Raw genomic sequence first — 15,657 nt, forward strand, 5'->3', positions numbered from 1 at the left:
GTATTAACTGAAAGGAAGGGGATGTCGATGGGGGCGTAGGCAGTGACTCTTGGGGTTTCAGCTCTGGTTAAAGCACCCAGAGAAGGATGGTCATTGCTGCGAAGAGAGTTAGGTGTGTTGGCCTGTTGTGATTTGTGGTTTCTGGAAGGGTTTACTTGATACGGTCTTGGACATGTAGCTGAAGAATGTCCCTTTTGGCTACATCTCCAACAAAACATGAGAGGGGTCTTGGCTGGAGACTCTGGCTGTTGTTGAGGGTCTGTCTTGGGTAACTGTTTGGGTGTCTGTTTCTTTCTCTGGTCATATTGCTGTTGGCATTCTCTGTCCTTCTCAAACTGCTGTCCCAAGCGAACCAGTCCATCGACAGTGGTGACTCGTTCTCGGAGTTGACTGGCTAGTAGTGGGTTGATGTTCTTCAAGATCAATTTAATGACCTCTTCCTCCTCAATGCCAGGTTTCCACCTTCTGCACAGGGAGTGGTAACCGTATGCAAAGTCACGGATACTCTCTTTCTCTCCTTGTACTCGATTTCTGACTCTGTCTGCCAATTCATCTGTGTAGTCCTCAGATAGAAATGCAGAGGAAAACTTGGCCTCAAAGTCAGCCCAGGAGGTAGTGGTGAGACGTGCCACATCCCACCAGTCTCGAGCTGTCCCATGCAACACATTCCTCAATGTGGCAAGGAGTTCTTCGTCAGCCAGGGGATTGAGGGCAAGAAAGTCACGACATCTTTCTAGATACATTAGCGGATCAGGACTGTCATCTTTTTTCCCAAAGGTGGGAAATTGCAATTTAATGGGCATCGCCCCCACATGACGTCTACTCAAATCACCATGAACAAACGAGCTAGGAGGGATTGAGGAAGTAGAGGGGGAGGGCGTTATCGGACAATGAAAATGAACACCAGGATGCATGGTGGATTGCATCCTGCAAGGGGTGGCTGCAGCATGGCCTGGTCTTGGCTGTTCAGAGGTGCCAGCTTGGCCCTCAGTGGTCTGAACTGAAGTGGACACCAGGGAAACTCTGTGTAAGGAGTTGTGCCTAATGGAGGCCATGTCCACAGACACGTCATCCAACATTTTAACACAATTAGAGAGCTCTGTCTGCAAGTGGTCTACAGTGTTAACCATGGGAGAAAAACAGAATTAACGTCCTTGAGGACCTCAGTGTGGTGATGTTGCAGGCGCCATTGGAGAGTGGCAGTGAGTTGGTTTCGTTGGTAGTCAAACTGCCTGTCCATGGCACCAGTCATTTCCCGTCTTCCACTCTCACTGAGCTCTGTCAGCGTGTGGGTTAGAGTGCTCAGTGAGTTTCTGAATTCCATGGCACTCTGTTGTTGCTCTTCCCTCAGACATTTGAATTTATGGTGGATAAGAGTTTGGAGATGTTGTTGAGTCCGACGAATATCAAGGATGTCACCTTGAAGTTGTAAGACTACAACCTCTGGAGATAAACCAGACAATGGAGGAAGGTTGGGTGTCAGAGGGAGGACTAGCTCAGTACTTCCACACAGATCCATGTCAATAAGTGAGTAACTGGTTAGACCTCCTGTGGCCTGTGGCTCAGGCCGAGCATTCAGATTCCCAGGGCTCTGGCCCAAATCAACTCCATTATCTCCATTCACATTATGATTTGTATTGTCAGCTTGATGGTCAGAATGGCCCTGTGTATTCCCATTGACAGGTATGACATGGATGAGCACATTATCTTGGGGTGAATCCATTGTTTTAATTCCACACAAAATATTTGCTTTGGTTAGTTCTCAATGTTGAGCTGTCCCATCTGGGGTGCCATTTTTTATGTAACGGTTTTGACTTGAGGTTATTATTTATAGGGGTGCCAGGTAGGTTGTGCCTACCAGAGAAAACATTAGTTTCTCCTTTTAGTTTGGGTGGGAATGAGTCCCATCTGGTCCGTCAAGTCTACACCAATACAAAGGACGTATGTAAAAGTCAGGATGGAAATAAACTTTTCATAAACCCTTAAAACATTGAAAAGAACTTCAAAAACAATTATATTCTGTTGCGTGGGTTGTATTAGCAACAACAATGATTACACACATATATAATAATATCACAATGAGTTCTGGTTCCTCCAGAAATGTCCTGTACCTCGGGCCTAAAAAGAGTCCTGCCCGGTAAAGGAGTTCAGTGAACTCAAGTGACTTTTGTCACGCGATGTTTGTCCGTTCGTTCCGTGTAGCGTAAACCCAGTATTAAACATACAATCAATATAACAATTACTTTACCACAGAACCTTAAAGCGGATCAACTCTTAATTAAGTCCTCAACTACCACTAACTACACAAATCACAGTATACATCACATCCAAACAAATGAAATACCGTATACAAAAAGGTGGTAGTCAGTCGGTCAGTCAGACAATCCAATCCGCCAATAGATCTCCCGCGGAGAAAGGCCACGAAGAACGGAGAGGTGTAGTCCAGGGACGCAAAGAGTGGATCCGATCCTGGGTAAACTCTATTAGGCAACAAAACACACGTTTAACGGCAACAAAACAACGGAATAGAGAAGCTTCGGGAACTGAGGGTTGAACACATCCTCAGTCACGTCTCCATCACAACCCCACTTTTGCGCAGCTGATACTGGCTATTTAATTGGGAATTAAAGGGAAAGCGCCCTATTGGAAGGAGCTGCACTGAGACGGTTCAGAAAAATTCAGGGCCGTCACAATGTGAGCGTTTTACGACATTGCACTTTTGTCAACACAAACCTATGTAGAAGACAGAGGCAACGAAGATGCATTTCAGTTGAAGGGCTATATGTTTTCAGTCAGCCTGCAATGTGCTTATTGTTCATCTGGAAATGAGCACCAGTGAAGTTGGTGAAGAACAAAACGTACAATACCTTCCCAACCCCACAACTATTGATTGAAGTTGTTTCTTTTTCCAGACTTTAACAGTGTTTTACCATATTCACCTTTGAATTGACTTCATCTCCAGTTAAGTTTTACAGTCAAACCTATGAGTGACTTTTCATTCATGTTCATACTGCATTCATGTTTCTGTTAAATGTGGATTTTGTTCAGAAGTCTGTGTGCTCAGTGTCCAGCCAAGAATAGACAAAGATTTACATAATGCAACTGATTAAAATGTTCCTTCCATCATTTACAAACACTAATGATTTACAGTACAAAAAAGGAATGATGTATCCACAGCAAAATGATCATCTGATTATATGGAAGTGCACATTCACTGTTTGGGTAAGTTATTAGCGAGACACTAGTCACTAACATCATCTGATTAAATGGAAGTGCACATTCACTGTTTGGGTAAGTTATTAGCGAGACACTAGTCACTAACATCATCTGATTATATGGAAGTTAGACATTCACTGTTTGGGTAAGTTATTAGCGAGACACTAGTCACTAACATCATCTGATTATATGGAAGTGCACATTCACTGTTTGGGTAAGTTATTAGCGAGACACTAGTCACTAACATCATCTGATTATATGGAAGTTAGACATTCACTGTTTGGGTAAGTTATTAGCGAGACACTAGTCACTAACATCATCTGATTATATGGAAGTGCACATTCACTGTTTGGGTAAGTTATTAGCGAGACACTAGTCACTAACATCATCTGATTAAATGGAAGTGCACATTCACTGTTTGGGTAAGTTATTAGCGAGACACTAGTCACTAACATCATCTGATTAAATGGAAGTGCACATTCACTGTTTGGGTAAGTTATTATCGAGACACTAGTCACTAACATCATCTGATTAAATGGAAGTGCACATTCACTGTTTGGGTAAGTTATTATCGAGACACTAGTCACTAACATCATCTGATTAAATGGAAGTGCACATTCACTGTTTGGGTAAGTTATTATCGAGACACTAGTCACTAACATCATCTGATTAAATGGAAGTGCACATTCACTGTTTGGGTAAGTTATTATCGAGACACTAGTCACTAACATCATCTGATTAAATGGAAGTGCACATTCACTGTTTGGGTAAGTTATTATCGAGACACTAGTCACTAACATCATCTGATTAAATGGAAGTGCACATTCACTGTTTGGGTAAGTTATTATCGAGACACTAGTCACTAACATCATCTGATTAAATGGAAGTGCACATTCACTGTTTGGGTAAGTTATTAGCGAGACACTAGTCACTAACATCATCTGATTAAATGGAAGTGCACATTCACTGTTTGGGTAAGTTATTATCGAGACACTAGTCACTAACATCATCTGATTAAATGGAAGTGCACATTCACTGTTTGGGTAAGTTATTATCGAGACACTAGTCACTAACATCATCTGATTAAATGGAAGTGCACATTCACTGTTTGGGTAAGTTATTAGCGAGACACTAGTCACTAACATCATCTGATTATATGGAAGTGCACATTCACTGTTTGGGTAAGTTATTAGCGAGACACTAGTCACTAACATCATCTGATTATATGGAAGTGCACATTCACTGTTTGGGTAAGTTATTATCGAGACACTAGTCACTAACATCATCTGATTAAATGGAAGTGCACATTCACTGTTTGGGTAAGTTATTATCGAGACACTAGTCACTAACATCATCTGATTATATGGAAGTGCACATTCACTGTTTGGGTAAGTTATTAGCGAGACACTAGTCACTAACATCATCTGATTAAATGGAAGTGCACATTCACTGTTTGGGTAAGTTATTAGCGAGACACTAGTCACTAACATCATCTGATTATATGGAAGTGCACATTCACTGTTTGGGTAAGTTATTAGCGAGACACTAGTCACTAACATCATCTGATTATATGGAAGTGCACATTCACTGTTTGGGTAAGTTATTATCGAGACACTAGTCACTAACATCATCTGATTATATGGAAGTGCACATTCACTGTTTGGGTAAGTTATTAGCGAGACACTAGTCACTAACATCATCTGATTAAATGGAAGTGCACATTCACTGTTTGGGTAAGTTATTAGCGAGACACTAGTCACTAACATCATCTGATTATATGGAAGTGCACATTCACTGTTTGGGTAAGTTATTAGCGAGACACTAGTCACTAACATCATCTGATTAAATGGAAGTGCACATTCACTGTTTGGGTAAGTTATTAGCGAGACACTAGTCACTAACATCATCTGATTAAATGGAAGTGCACATTCACTGTTTGGGTAAGTTATTATCGAGACACTAGTCACTAACATCATCTGATTAAATGGAAGTGCACATTCACTGTTTGGGTAAGTTATTATCGAGACACTAGTCACTAACATCATCTGATTAAATGGAAGTGCACATTCACTGTTTGGGTAAGTTATTATCGAGACACTAGTCACTAACATCATCTGATTAAATGGAAGTGCACATTCACTGTTTGGGTAAGTTATTATCGAGACACTAGTCACTAACATCATCTGATTAAATGGAAGTGCACATTCACTGTTTGGGTAAGTTATTAGCGAGACACTAGTCACTAACATCATCTGATTAAATGGAAGTGCACATTCACTGTTTGGGTAAGTTATTATCGAGACACTAGTCACTAACATCATCTGATTAAATGGAAGTGCACATTCACTGTTTGGGTAAGTTATTATCGAGACACTAGTCACTAACATCATCTGATTAAATGGAAGTGCACATTCACTGTTTGGGTAAGTTATTAGCGAGACACTAGTCACTAACATCATCTGATTATATGGAAGTGCACATTCACTGTTTGGGTAAGTTATTAGCGAGACACTAGTCACTAACATCATCTGATTATATGGAAGTGCACATTCACTGTTTGGGTAAGTTATTATCGAGACACTAGTCACTAACATCATCTGATTAAATGGAAGTGCACATTCACTGTTTGGGTAAGTTATTATCGAGACACTAGTCACTAACATCATCTGATTATATGGAAGTGCACATTCACTGTTTGGGTAAGTTATTAGCGAGACACTAGTCACTAACATCATCTGATTAAATGGAAGTGCACATTCACTGTTTGGGTAAGTTATTAGCGAGACACTAGTCACTAACATCATCTGATTATATGGAAGTGCACATTCACTGTTTGGGTAAGTTATTAGCGAGACACTAGTCACTAACATCATCTGATTATATGGAAGTGCACATTCACTGTTTGGGTAAGTTATTATCGAGACACTAGTCACTAACATCATCTGATTATATGGAAGTGCACATTCACTGTTTGGGTAAGTTATTAGCGAGACACTAGTCACTAACATCATCTGATTAAATGGAAGTGCACATTCACTGTTTGGGTAAGTTATTAGCGAGACACTAGTCACTAACATCATCTGATTATATGGAAGTGCACATTCACTGTTTGGGTAAGTTATTAGCGAGACACTAGTCACTAACATCATCTGATTAAATGGAAGTGCACATTCACTGTTTGGGTAAGTTATTAGCGAGACACTAGTCACTAACATCATCTGATTATATGGAAGTGCACATTCACTCTTTGGGTAAGTTATTAGCGAGACACTAGTCACTAACATCATCTGACTGTATAGAATAAACGGCACCAACTATGCAAATAAAGACATGAGCTCTACAGGTGTAATAGTCAAGGCTTCTCTTCCATCTAATTACAGCATCTTGTCTGTCAACCATCTTGATGTGATCCATACTATCAATTAATAAAATAAAGGGCCACATTTACCAATCACTTCCACCAGTCCAAAGTTTGCACCTGTTCTGAGAGAAAGAAATTAGTATTTTAAAATGAAGTTAAACCATGAAAGTCTTTAGTAACACCTGCTTCACTCCCCTTGGATAACAACAGATAGAGCAAACTTCACACCAGAGCAAAACATTTAGGTTGCATCCCAAGTGGCACCCTATTCCCTATCAAATGGCACCCTATTCCCTATCAAATGGCACCCTTTTCCCTATCAAATGGCACCATATTCCCTATCAAATGGCATCCTATTCCCTATCAAGTGGTACCCTATTCCCTATCAAATGGCACCCTATTCCCTATCAAATGGCACCCTTTTCCCTATCAAATGGCATCCTATTCCCTATCAAGTGGCAACCTATTCCCTATCAAATGGCACCTTCTTCCCTGATCTATTGGTATATAGTGAATAGCGTGACATTTGGGCCATTTTATAATGAGGAATGTCCCAAATCTGGTTGTTTGGCTAAAGAGAGCTGGTTCTTGTTTGGGTATTAGGTGAAGTCTGCCATTTTGCCATTCAAATTCATTTACCAGCTAGATTGACCCCCTAGAGTCTATGCCCGTGCCCCTGTGGAAATGTCATTAGCATAATAAACAAATCCCCATCAAAATCTGTCTGTTTAAAATGTAGCATTTGCGGTGGAAGTTGGCCGAGCTACAGCAGTGTTTGTCAGACAATGACACATCCCGGTCTTCTCACGAAAATGTCTGTAGTGTCCAAACCTCCAAACTAATAGAGCCCCTCAGTGGAGGTGTCATAATTCCCATAAAACCTAGCGGTCAAACAAGGAAATGGTTCCAATCATTTTTCCAACATTTATTTTTCCTATAGGGAATGTTAGAAACACTTACAATAAGGGCTGGGTTTGGTGTAGGCTTACCCTGGCGTGACGTTTTGATAACAGTGTAAATCTCTCTCGGACTAGGTGACTTTTATCAATATATTTACTCTCAGATTCGAAAATGCTAATTAGCATCAAAGTAGACACCATACAAGACTACAAATCCCTGCAAGCTCCTGCGCGTCATCTTCAGCTGACACCGTTGCTAACCGGTATACAGTCAAAGAAATGTAACCAATTTATTCATTACTAAATTTATCTAACATTAGATAGTTAATCCAGAGATTCTTACCGTTTCCTTGATTTGGCAGTTTTGTCCAGATCACCAAGGCATTTGTAGTTATTTGACCACCATATTAGCAGCTAATTAGCCTTTCATTTTTGTGGAGGTGGGGGGGATACAGGCGAATATATTGATAAAAGTCACTTTGTCCTAGAGAGATTTACACGGTTATCAAAATGTCACGCCAGGGTAAGCCTATTTTTTATTTCACCTTTATTTAACCAGGTAGGCTAGTTGAGAGCAAGTTCTCATTTGCAACTGCGACCTGGCCAAGATAAAGCATAGCAGTGTGAACAGACAACACAGAGTTACACATGGAGTAAACAATTAACAAGTCAATAACACAGTAGAAAAAAAGGGCAGTCTATATATACATTGTGTGCAAAAGGCATGAGGAGGTAGGCGAATAATTACAATTTTGCAGATTAATACTGGAGTGATAAATGATCAAATGGTCATGTACAGGTAGAGATGGTATACAAAACAGCCCTTATTTTAAGTTTTTATCAAATCTCCTATGGGGAAAAATGAATGGTGGATAAACAATTACAACCATTTCCTTGTTTGACTGCTAGGTTTTATGGGTATTATGACTCATACTGTAGTGCTCTATATGACCACTCTATGGAAAGATGAGACTCTCACGATGGTGTTCTCCGTTTTGTGTTCTCTACGATCCACAAAATTGTCATGGGACTCCTCAGAAGTCATTACAGCCGATCTGCTAACTTCTGTCTGTACGGTCCAAACAGTTTTGGCTACACACTAACATGACCCCTCTATGGAAAGGTGAGACTCTCACGAACACAGAAAGGTGAGAATCTCATAAACATGTCGGCTGACTTACTCTATGATCCTCACAAGACGCATCTGATGGGTAGCTCGGTACCAGGTAAATGTTTAGTGCGCCCCAAAAAGGTTAAATATGGGCTTAGACTCTTAAGGATTAAGTTCAGTCAACCAGAGACAGGAAGCTTTTCTTGGCCATGTGACCTGACCAGTAACAACTCTGGGCCTAGTCTACACTCTTAGCAAAAAGGGTTCTTTGTCGGTCAACATAAGATAACCCTTTTTTGGTTCCAGGTAGAATCCTTTTGGGTTCCATGTAGAACCCTCTGTGGAATGGGTTCTACCTGGAACCAAAAATGGTTATTCTTCTATGGGAACAGCCAAAGAACCCTTTTAGAGAACAGCAGCCACATCTCTTCCTCCTCAATGGTGACTCATCTACATACACTACGTGTCTAATCTGTTTATCTGCTCTGTCTGAGCACACACTCTTTCCGCCCATTCCCTCGCCATCTGAGGTTCTTCCCCTCTCTTTGTGTTCTACTCTGCTCTGTTAATACAATGTTGTTGTTTTTCTCAGTAGCTTGAGCTAAATGACAGCTGAAAGCCTTCACAGAGCCATAGTGTATATGTATGCACATGCATGTATCTGCGCATGTGTGGGTACCTTATGTATGTCTATGTGTGGGTGTGTGTGTATGTTTGAGTGACAGGTTATGAGGTTTGAGGATGAGTCTCCCAGCCTAGAATTACATGGGCTTCCCTCTGGGCCCTGGCTGATGAGCCCTGGCTGATGAGCCCTGACAGATCTGAGAGCAGTGTGGGTGTGCTGGCTGGATTCAAACGGTCAGAGGCTCTCTCTGGTCCCTCAGCTCATCTGTGACTAACCAATCCATCCATTTGCCACCATAAAAATAGAATGCCATTTTCTCTTCTAGGAATGATATTTCTATGTTTGCCACATTCTCGTGCTTGGAATGAGTCATTGGTAAAACAGTTTGAAGAGGAGATCTATAGTCACGCTGAAAGCATTTTAACACAGTTTTATATGATTAAAACCGTTGGGAGAAATGTATAGAGTGTTTGAGAACATTCTCGAATGCAAATTAGTTATCAATTAAGAATATTTGTTTGTAGTTAACTTTAATTAAGATGAATCAGTTGCGAACTTGACTAAAAGCATCACGGTCGTGTGGTGATGAATTAAAACAAAGAGCTAATCTTAAATTGACCACTCAATCCCAATTAAGAGCTCAATTAATTAAGCTTGATTAATTGAGAGCTCAGAACGTAATCAAATTGAAACCCTGCAATCAGATTGGCCTGAAGCAACACCATGCAGACATAATGATGATGGGTCCTTTTTCATACTGATGAATATAAAGCCTATTTTTCTCCACATAATGTTACATTTTAAGTAGGAGCACAACCTGTGATCATATTAGGATACCTAATCACCAAGAACATGTTTTGGATCTATTTTCAAAATCTGGCCGTGACACCAGTTTCTCAGGGAGAGTGAGGGCATACTAAAAACACATTTTCATTTCACACATGCGTATTAATACACGCTTGTATTGGTGTGAAATAGGACAAATATAAGCACCCATCAAATTATTATAATAAATCTGTATAATTTATAGAGAGCTAAGAGAACTGTGGAAGAATAGCTGACTTGATGAATGATGATTCATTCTACTGATGAAATGTTCATAGGGCCATATCAAGTACACAGTCTCTATATATTTTCTGTTGTCTTTACTTATACCACACACACACACACGCACGCACGCACACACGCACACACACACGCACACACACACATGCACGCACGCACACACACGCACGCACGCACACACGCACGCACACGCACACACACACACACCCTATAGGCCTATATCAGTCAAAATGGTACATTGCTTTGATGATGGAAGCAACCTACATCTTGTCTGTCTAGATTAGCAGACCACATTGAGGTTATCAAGGAGAGAGATGTTCACTGTACAAACAAATGACTCCTCAATGGGAGTAAAATGAAGAGTCTTTAGCGATGAAGCACACTCAAGTCGATGTCGATTTTGAACATTATTTGGTATTTCGGAAATGCTGGGGGATTATTGTAATAATCACCAATGTATGTTTTTGTGGTGTATGTCTGGGAAATATCACAGGTTATAATTGTTCATATATTTGGGGATTTTAACTTTTCAGAATGTGTTTTTATTTGTATTCTTCTGTTGATTTGTGGTTTATGAACAAGGAACCCCTTTTTATCACCTGTACTTATGTTATTGAGCAAATGTACCAAAATAAAATCCACTGTTTAAGGATTTCATGAACTGACTGTTTCAATTCCTGCATACTCTACATTTGTCTTCATAAAGGTAACATGTTTACATTATTCCTAACACATTTATAGCCTAAGCACATAATTAATATGACATTATATATCTAGATAGAGTTTAATGAATGTAGGTACATTGATACATGCATAGACTGGCGGGTAGGAGCGTTGGGCCAGCAACCGAAAAGGTTGCTGGATCAAATCCCTGAGCTGACAATGTAAAAATCTGTCATTCTGCCCCTGAGCAAGGCAGTTAATCCACTGTTCCCTGGGTGCCGAAGCTGTCGATTAAAGCAGCCCTCTGCACCTCTCTGATTCAGAGGGGTTGGGTTAAATGTGGAAGACGTGTTTCAGTTGAACACATTCAGTTGTATAACTGCCTAGATATTCCCTTTCTTTTCCCAATATCCTGTGGTCCTGTGTAGCTCAGTTGGTAGAGCATGGTGCTTGCAACACCAAGGGCTGTGGGTTTGATTCCTGCTGTGGCCTGCCATATGTAAAATGTATGTACGCATGACTAAGTTGCTTTGGATAAAAGTGTCTGCTAAATGGCATATATTAGTGACCTAAATGTTGCTTAATTGCTCCATACTACTCTGTAGGTGTTGTAGCCTACACATTGACAGGTGTTGATATCATCTCTGTAGGTGTTGTAGTCTACACACTGACAGGTGTTGATGTCATCTCTGTAGGTGTTGTAGTCTACACACTGACAGGTGTTGATGTCATCTCTGTAGGTGTTGTAGCCTACACATTGACAGGTGTTGATATCATCTCTGTAGGTGTTGTAGTCTACACACTGACAGGTGTTGATATCATCTCTGTAGGTGTTGTAGTCTACACACTGACAGGTGTTGATGTCATCTCTGTAGGTGTTGTAGCCTACACATTGACAGGTGTTGATATCATCTCTGTAGGTGTTGTAGTCTACACACTGACAGGTGTTGATGTCATCTATGTAGATGTTATAGCCTAGACACTGACAAGTGTTGATGTCATCTCTGTAGATGTTATAGCCTAGACACTGACAGGTGCTGATATCATCTCTGTAGATGTTATAGCCTAGACACTGACAGGTGTTGATATCATCTCTGTAGATGTTATAGCCTAGACACTGACAAGTGTTGATGTCATCTCTGTAGATGTTATAGCCTAGACACTGACAGGTGTTGATATCATCTCTGTAGATGTTATAGCCTAGACACTGACAGGTGTTGATGTCATCTCTGTAGATGTTATAGCCTAGACACTGACATGTCATCTCTGTAGATGTTATAGCCTACACACTGACAAGTGTTGATATCATCTCTGTAGATGTTATAGTCTAGACACTGACTTGTCATCTCTGTAGATGTTATAGCCTAGACACTGACAGGTGTTGATATCATCTCTGTATATGTTATAGCCTAGACACTGACAGGTGTTGATGTCATCTCTGTAGATGTTATAGCCTAGACACTGACAGGTGTTGATATCATCTCTGTAGATGTTATAGCCTAGACACTGACAGGTGCTGATGTCATCTCTGTAGATGTTATAGCCTAGACACTGACAGGTGTTGATGTCATCTCTGTAGATGTTATAGCCTAGACACTGACAGGTGTTGATATCATCTCTGTAGATGTTATAGCCTAGACACTGGGAGGTGTTGATATCATCTCTGTAGATGTTATAGCCTAGACACTGACAGGTGTTGATGTCATCTCTGTAGATGTTATAGCCTAGACACTGACAGGTGTTGATGTCATCTCTGTAGATGTTATAGCCTAGACACTGACAGGTGTTGATATCATCTCTGTAGATGTTATAGCCTAGACACTGACAGGTGTTGATGTTATCTCTGTAGATGTTATAGCCTAGACACTGACAGGTGTTGATGTCATCTCTGTAGATGTTATAGCCTAGACACTGACAGGTGTTGATATCATCTCTGTAGATGTTATAGCCTAGACACTGACAGGTGTTGATGTCATCTCTGTAGATGTTATAGCCTAGACACTGGGAGGTGCTGATATCATCTCTGTAGGTGTTATAGCCTAGACACTGACATGTCATCTCTGTAGATGTTATAGCCTACACACTGTGTCATGCAGGTGAAAGAGGACCCAAAAGCGACTTGGCGAAAACAGAGTCTTTAATCCAGTAAAGTAAATACAAACAAAAAACACAACTTTCACTCGAAATGACGAGGACAAACTGGAGACTAGGACAAACGATCTTGAACAGCAGGTGAACAGCAGGTTGCCTCGGGAAGGCACTTGAACCAGACAGACTCAGACACCTGCTCACCACGCAGCATCTGAGGAAAACACGACACGACAGGGCGATACACAAACACAGCACGGTGAATTCTAGACAAGGAACCGACAGGACAGGAACGGAACACAAAGGAAGAAATAGGGACTCTAATCAGGGGAAAGGATCGGGAACAGGTGTGGGAAGACTAAATGATTGATTAGGGGAATAGGAACAGCTGGGAGCAGGAACGGAACGATAGAGAGAAGAGAGAGCGAGAGAGTGAGAGAGGGAGGGGGAGAGAGAGGGATAGAAAGAGGGAAAGAACCTAATAAGACCAGCAGAGGGAAACGAATAGAATGGGAAGCACAGGGACAAGACAAGATAATAAATGACAAAACATGACACACTGACAGGTGCTGATGTATAGGGGCCTATGTTACGTGGGTGGTAAGTGTAGGAACATAATCTCACAGAAATTATTATACGTATGGAAACATTTGATTTTCGAAGGATTTTCGAATAGAATGCAACAATGTTTTTTCTTGCTAAATGCATGCTTTTTATGCGTTATGGCTTTCACGTTTGTTGACTGTGATAGATTACTGTGTCAGTGCTGCCAAATGCACTTAGATGGAAACGTGGTACCCATCTGCTCATTTGATGGCCTTCCAACTCGATTTAGTTCACCTGAGCAGATAATACCAGCTAGGCTGCAGCAGTCTCTCCTTCTCCAAGCAGCAGTGAGGAGAGAGGTCATTGTAGTGGCAGGAAGCTGTAGCCTACACTCTAAAAATTAAGGGTTCAACAAGGGTTCTTCTAAGATCCTCAAAGTTCTTTGAAGAACCTTAGTGTTCATGGCACTGAAAATTGCCCCCAAAAGGTTATTCCTAAAACCCCATAGGAGGTGGGGTTCATCGAGGAACCTCCTTAGTTGGTGGGGGTTCTTGCAGGAACCTAACTGCCCAACTGAAACATGATTTGTGTAACGGCAGATTTTCTCCTTTTCGTCTGAAGAGGAGTAAGGATCGGACCAATATGCGGCGTGATAATTGTTCATGACGATTTTAATAAGAAAAGCACTGAACACTATGAAATACAAAAACAATAAACAAATATGTGAAATAACCAACCCGAAACAGTACTGTGTGGCGACAAACACTCACACGGAAACAAACACCCACAAACCAACAGTGAAACCCCGGCTACCTAAATATGGTTCTCAATCAGGGACAACGATAAACAGCTGCCTCTGATTTAGAACCATATCAGGCCAAACACAGAAATAGAAAAAACATAGAAACATAAACATAGACTGCCCACCCCAACTCACGCCCTGACCATACTAAATAAAGACAAAAGAAAGGAAATAAAGGTCAGAACGTGACAATTTGAATTTGAAAGGAGAGCAGGTGCAGGTACTTAACTGAGAAATGTAAAGATCTCCTCAATTTGAGGTTGGTCCCTTATATGATCTAAATGGATATTGTTTTGTAATGATACCGTCTCTCTTTTCATATTTGTGAAAATCTTTCTAAAACAGAAATTGGACACAATTCAATGGATATCAATCAACAAAGAGGTAAGAATATGTAGGCTATAATATGTTGAAGGCTATAATATGTTGAAGGCTATAATATGTTGAAGGCTATAATATGTTGTAGGCTATAATATGTTGAAGGCTATAATATGTTGAAGGCTATAATATGTTGCAGGCTATAATATGTTGCAGGCTATAATATGTTGCAGGCTATAATATGTTGAAGGCTATAATATGTTGTAGGCTATAATATGTTGAAGGCTATAATATGTTGAAGGCTATAATATGTTGAAGGCTATAATATGTTGAAGGCTATAATATGTTGAAGGCTATAATATGTTGCAGGCTATAATATGTTGCAGGCTATAATATGTTGCAGGCTATAATATGTTGCAGGCTATAATATGTTGAAGGCTATAATATGTTGCAGGCTGGCTGTATTGGGTGCAGATGACTGAACTGCTCACTTTTGTGTCTGTAGGTATACAGACGAGGAGGCATACAAAAGTATGTCAATTGGTATGTTATGCAAATCACATGTACCATCCTCTTCTCTTACCTCTTCAATGAAAATCCAATAGGCCTCTACAATACGGACAAGGTATGTGTATGAAAACCATCATCAAAACAGTTTTTTCATTCACATTTAACACAAAAACCAAGGTATGAATACTGTTGTGTGCATGTTTTGTTAAATATCTGTATAATGACTATTTTTTGGATTCACAGACTTCACCCTCCCCACACCTCTGATGAATATAACAGGAAACCTGTTTGAACACCATGCACTGCAAACTCATTCTGCCTATGGATACAGAGAACATCAACACACTAACATCAACAGGCCAGAGGATAAACCCATTGGACTTGGGGCTCTGCTGGGAGTTTACCTCATATTTAGATTTCTTTATGCTGCTTTGCCACTAAAATCATACTAAA

Source organism: Oncorhynchus gorbuscha, unplaced genomic scaffold (assembly GCF_021184085.1).
Source record: "Oncorhynchus gorbuscha isolate QuinsamMale2020 ecotype Even-year unplaced genomic scaffold, OgorEven_v1.0 Un_scaffold_1270, whole genome shotgun sequence".
Taxonomy (NCBI): Eukaryota; Metazoa; Chordata; class Actinopteri; order Salmoniformes; family Salmonidae; genus Oncorhynchus; species Oncorhynchus gorbuscha.